We start from the raw sequence: 6665 nt of genomic DNA, 5'->3' as shown, positions 1-6665 counted from the left end.
TAGCTTGCTTCATACCAACAATCTCCGTGGGATCGACCCTTACTCGCGTAAGATTTATTACTTGGACGACCCAGTGCACTTGTTGGTTAGTTGTGCGAAGTTGTGATAAAGAGTTGAGATTGCAATTGAGCGTACCATGTTGATGGCTCCATTGATGATCACAATTTCGTACACCACTCATCCTCCCAAGTCTCATTACCAAATAGCTTGGCATTCAGCTTCATGATTGCTCCTAAATACTGGGCAACTTGCCCTTCAATAATATCTTCATCTTCTTCAGAAGATGAATAGTCATCAGAGCTTATGAATGGTAAAAGGAAGGTCAAAGGAATCTCTATGGTCTCTATATGAGCCTCAGATTCCTTTGGTTCCTCATTGGGGTACTCCCTAATGGCCAGTGGACGTTCCCTAAGGTCTTCCTTACTGGGAAAAGGACGTCCTATGAGGTCTTCCTCACTGGGTTCACGTCCTTCTCCTCCTCTGTGCATTCAGCCACTGACATTAGGATTTTTGCCAGTAAAGAATTTCATAAAAACAGTGGCGTTGTAGATATAGTCTCTAAACCGACAGAAATCACTTCGTACAAACATTTTGGTTGTCACAAGTAACAAATCCCTTTTAAAATTGATAACCGAGTATTAAACCTCGGGTCGTCTTCTCAAGGAACTGCGAGGAAGGTATGTTCTTATTATTGGTTATGAGTTTGTAAATTGGGGTTTTGGAAGTAAGGTGGGAATATGTTATATGACAAATATTTTAAATGGCAATTAAAAATGAATAAATTCTGTAAAGCAAACTTTTGTGCAAGGTATGGGAAATTGGAGGTCCAACGTAGTTATCTCTCTCAACTATAAGGAAAGTTGAATCTAAACTCCACTTGGTCAACCTTTACTAAAGCAAAGGAAAGTCAAGGGACTAATTAAATTAAACTTTGAATCCTATTTATTTTCTAAGAAAAGGTTGGGATTACTTAAGTTCAGCTCAATTAGCAAGATAATGATTATCAAATATGTTGAGTTTAATAACTGTTGAGTTATTGATTTCTTAACCAAAACCAAAAGGGGAAAAAGTAAAATTGCTAGAATAATAGAGGTGACCTTATATGGAAGGCAATAGTAACTTAAATCAAAGAGAACAATCTTAACTGAAAATACTTCAAATGTCATTAATTCAAAATAGAGATCTGTAACATGGAATAATTCATAAATCAATTCAAATATTAAAAGCAAATAAATAAATAAAAGTAAACCGAAAATAAAACATTAAACCTGGATCCAGAGTTACTCTATAAACAAGAAGAAATCCAAAATCCTAAAGAGAGAGAGAGAATCTCTATCTAAACTAAATTTAAATCATGAAAACTAGAAATTGGCGAGCTCTCCCTCTAAATGGATGCATTCCTCCACTTTATAACCTCTAATCTATGCTGTCTGTGCTTGGATCAGGGCCAAAAAGGACTTCAGAAATCGTTGGGGGCGTATTCTGTGAATTCTGATACGTGACCTCTGTCACGCGTCCACATCGTGGGTGTTCTACTTGAGGCGCGCGGTCGCGTCAGTCATGCAGCCGCGTCGCTGCTTCTTCGCTTCTGGCACCTCTAAACTAAATCTAAATCATGAAAACTAGAAATTGGCGAGCTCTCCCTGAATGGATGCATTCCTCCACTTTATAACCTCTAATCTATGCTGTCTGTGCTTGGATCTGGGCCAAAAAGGGCTTCAGAAATTGCTGGGGGCGTATTCTGTGAATTCTGATACGTGGCCTTTGTCACGCGTCAGCGTGGGTCACGCGGTCGCGTCGTCTGGAGCTTTTCCTTGTCATGTGGTCGCGTCGGTCACGCGTCCTCGTCGTGGGTGTTCTACTTGAGGCGCGCGGTCGCGTCAGTCATGCGGCCGTGTCGCGCTTCTTTGCTTTTGGCACGCGATCGCGTCGTCCATGCAATTGCGTGGATACCAGTTTCCTTAAAGCTCCGTTTTGCCTTCTCCTTCCATTTTTGTATGTTTCCTTTTTCATCCTTTAAGTCATTCAGCCTTAGAAAACCTGAAACTACTCAACACACTAATCACGGCATTGAATGGAAATAAAGGTAATTAAAATAATTAATTTTAAAGCTTAGGAAACATGTTTTTCACAATATGACATAATAAGGAAGGGAGAGTAAAACCACGCAATTAATGTGAATAAGTAGGTGAAGGATTGAATAAATTACTTAAATTAAGCACAAAAGAACTCATGAAATATGGGTTTATCAACCTTCCCACACTTAAACACTAGCATGTCCTCATGCTAAATCCAAGGTAAATAATTAAGGTTAAAGTGATGGAATGTTATGAAATGCAACCTATTTATATGAATGCAACTACATGCAAAATGTTTCTACCTACTTGGTTAAAAGTAAACAAATCTTTTAAGAACAAATATGAACTGGATTTCACTAATTCAAATCACAAAATGAAGTACAAGTGAACTTACAAGAAGAAAATAGCTCATGAAAGCAGGGAACAAGGAATTGAGCATCGAACCCTCATTGGTAGTGTATACACTCTAATCACTCATGTGTTTAAGGTTCGTTTCTCTCAATCCTCTGCTAACCTTGCTTTCTAAGGCTTGCTCTTCATCTAACAATCAACATAAATTTAATGCACAGATACACATATCAAGAGGTCTTTTAAGGGTTGTAATGGGGTTAGGGTCAAGGTAGGATTGTATTTGGCCAAGTGGACTAAAATCTGAATCCTTAATTAACTTAAACTTTCCACCTAACTTTAGACAATCCATGTAATCAAAATACCACATCTAACTATCCATTAACCATGTTTTTCCACATATTCATGTATTCTAATTTTCAAGTACAACTCATATGCATTGCTTTCACCGTTTACTTTGGGGCATTTTTGTTCCCTTTTACTTATTTGCTCTTTTTCTTTTCTTCTTTTTCTCTCTTTTTTTTTAAATCTATATATATTTTTTTCTTTTGTTTTTCTCAATGCATATGATTAATTTATTGAATGCATGAACATGTCTTAAACATTTCTTTCACATTTTCATAAAGATATATAACACCCAATTCTTAAACCAAATGTTTTCAATCCCAATTTTTCCCACACTTAATTCATGAGCATTCTCACTAGTCTAAGCTAACCAAGGATTCAAATTAAGGACATTATTGTTTTCCGCTTAGAGTTAGTGATGAGCTAAAGTAAAGAACAAAGGGGTAAAAATAGGCTCAAATTGGTTTGCAATGGATAATGAAAGGTAAGGCCATATGGGTATGTAAGCTTAGTGAAACAAAGGCCTCAATCATATAAGTACATGTATACATCAAGTTATGGAAATATAGAATTAAGCAAGACAAAAATCACAATTTTAGAGAGAAAAAACACACATCAAAAATAAAATATTGGTTGAAAAATGCAACCAATTCAAATAGACTCAAAATCTCACAGGTTTTGTGTGTTCGAGCTCTAAACCATGTTCCAGTATAATATTTCTTTAAACAAGTGTAACATTAAATTTTATTCAAATTAGTGAAATACTCTTAAAAGGTTTCTTGAAAAATAAAATATTACTTCAACCAAGTGGTAAAATATGCACAAAAATCAAACAAATGTGCAATCAATCATGCAAATGCAACAATGAACTACAAAGAAAATTTAAACATTGGTGCTAAAATATGAAGTGACTAACCCATGGAAGTCGGTATCGACCTCCCCACACTTAAAGATTGCACCATCCTCGGTGCATGCTGAGATGTGCAGGTGGACGGGCTATTCCAACTGATGCTTTTCTTCAAGGATTGTGCTGATGGACTTGTTTGTCTCCCCATGTAAACGTCTTCCGGTTCCCTTCCGGGTGGCCATCCTGAAAGAAAAAGGGAAGAAGAGTAACCCAGAAATAGAGATAAGAAAATAAAAGAAGTATGGGTGGGTTAATGCCAAATGATAAGGGTATCATGTACATGGAAGCTTCAACATGTATATGAGAAAACAATAGAAGCCATGGCATACCAGTGGTACAAAATGTACAACAATGGGGAAGAGAGTGTAAGATAATATAAATTCATGTCAATGCAAAAATAATACAAATAACATAAAAGGTTAACATTGACTTAAATAATATTGCCCAACAGTGTAAAACAAGTTACCAAAATAAATTCAAGAAAAGATGCAACAGTTGAATAAGAAAAGATTTTTTAACACCAATGGAAAATAAAAAATTTAGAAAAGAAAATAAAAATATGCACAAATTTAAAATGCAATGAATGAAAGTATGCAAATAAATTAAATAAATAAAATAAAAGAGAAGAAGAATGAGAAGGAAAAGAAATAAAGTAAGAAAGAAAGAAGAAAGAATAAGAAAAGATAGAAAAATTAGGATTAGAAAAGAAAAATAAGATAATTGGCACTAATCTGGATGGGTTGTGCGACGCTGGCGACGCGGTCGCGTGGGTGACGCGGTCGTGTGGTGCGCGATAAGGTTGGGTGACGCGGTTGCGTGGGGCATGCGATCGCGTGACTTGATTTGTGCTGGTGGCGCGAGTGTAGCCTCGCGGTCGCACAACTCTCTGTTCAAAACTTAGTATTGCCAAAATCCTGGGTGATGCGGTCGCGTGGTTGACGCGATCGCGCGGGTGGCCTTTTTCTTAAAATGATGCGGCCGCGTGGGGCACGCGGTCGCGTGGTAGGGCTCGGGCTTCCAGCACGAGTCCAGCCCAATTCCAGCCCAACTCTCTGCCATACACCCTTTTTACGCCGATTTCAGGTCACGCGGCCGCGTGGGTGACGCGGTCGCGTGGGAGGCCATTATTCCCATATGACGCAGTCGCGTCAACGACACGGACGCGTGGGGTAATTTGTGTCATTGGCATGCCTCCAGCGCTGCTCCTGCGTAACTCTCTGTTCATATTAATATTGTCTCCTATCTCCTTGCGACGCGGACGCGTCGTTGATGCGGTCGCGTCGCGTGCTCGCTTTTTTTTTTAACTGAAAAATGCAGGATGCAATGATTAACATGAATTCTATGCATGATTCCAGGTTAATATTAAAATAAAACGGGAAAAATGAAAACAATAAACAAGAAATAAATTGAAAAAGAAGCGACCATACCATGGTGGGTTGTCTCCCACCTAGCACTTTTAGTTAAAGTCCTTAAGTTGGACATTGGAAGAGCTTCCTGCTATGGCGGCTTATGTTTAAATTCGTCAAAAAATCTCCACCAATGCTTGGAATGCCAATAGCCTCCGGGGTCCAAACTAGGCATGTGAAGCTTCTAAGTAGCTTCAAGCAGATTTTCAGGCTCCCAGGATGACAAATGTCAAGATAGAGTCCATGATTCCGAGCCTTGCTTTTAAATCTGCCTCCGTTTTGATCTACACGTTTCCATTCGGGCGGGTTAAGAGGTAGAATCTCATCGTGGTGACCAAACATCCTCCGTGATCCATGCAATTGAGCATGATACCAATCCGTGTACTTCGAGGTGAAGCGTGGAACCTTATTAAACTTTTTGCACCAGCTCTGAGTACGAGCCATTTCCCTCTTACTCTTAAAACCGCAGAGATCTCTAAGCTGGCCATCTGTTTCAAGTAAACCATATTCAAGTAAAAAAATGCAGTTAAAAGTTAACGATTGTACCCACTTGAAGCTTGTATTAGGTGGTAATGGCCTTGGGATAGGTGTTTTTGGTGGTTCTGTAAGTTCCATTTCCTTGTGCTGTTCTGTGAATTCCTCCACTTCCTTGCAAGGATCTTCAATTGTATCTGTATCCTGGTCAAAGTCTTCTGTGTCTTCTTCATCACTTGAGTCATAGATTGGAGGTTGAGAGAAATCTACCTCCGCATCATCTTCATATTCACTTGGGGAAGATTCTTCGATCTCAAAGAATTCGCTTGCGGATGCAAGTTCATCACTAAGAGAACTAGACTTGTGACTATCATCATCAAGGGAAATTGCTTCCTGGATTATTCCGTCTGATTCCTCATAAACGACTTGCTTTGGAGATTGTACTTTATCCTCCTTAGCATCAACTGTGATGTCGTTGACGGGGTTCTCCTCAACTCTTGATTCCCATGGAAGTTCAGCATCTCCTAGATCTTCAACTAACTCTTCTTTTTGAACAATGACAGCTTCTTCTAATTGTTCTAGTACAAATTCATTCTCTATCTTGTCCACTGGAGTCTCTAGTATTTCTTTCATGCTACGCTCTTCGTTAGACTGTCCACATGGAGTTGTGGTTGATCCTTGTATATTTGAGCGCCTAGAAGCCCATTGAATTAATGCTTGCTCTAGTTGTTGAACGGTTGTTTGAAATTTAATTATTGTTTCTTTGAGGCGATCCTCTGCTTCGCGGTTTGCTGGACTTAGACATGATACAAAGGGAAGTGGTGATGATTGGGAACGATTGGATTGGTATTGGGGCAAGGAAGGATCATATGGTGGCGAATGGTGAAGAGAAGCTTGTGAGTGTGGTGGTTCGAGGTTATGTTGAAAGGACGGTCTATATGTACGGGGTCGGGCTTGTTGGTAGTTACAAGGTTGTCCACCATGTCTTTCAGCTGGGTATGCACGGTAGAATGGTCTTTGTCCAGGATATCTTGGAGGGTGTTGTTGCCAAAGAGGTTGATTAGATCCTCTTGGTTCCATCCATCCTTGATTGGTCTGACCTTGATG

The sequence above is a fragment of the Arachis duranensis genome, chromosome 9, assembly GCF_000817695.3.
Source record: "Arachis duranensis cultivar V14167 chromosome 9, aradu.V14167.gnm2.J7QH, whole genome shotgun sequence".
In the NCBI taxonomy this organism is placed as follows: domain Eukaryota; kingdom Viridiplantae; phylum Streptophyta; class Magnoliopsida; order Fabales; family Fabaceae; genus Arachis; species Arachis duranensis.
Note: the sequence above shows the minus strand (reverse complement) of the source record.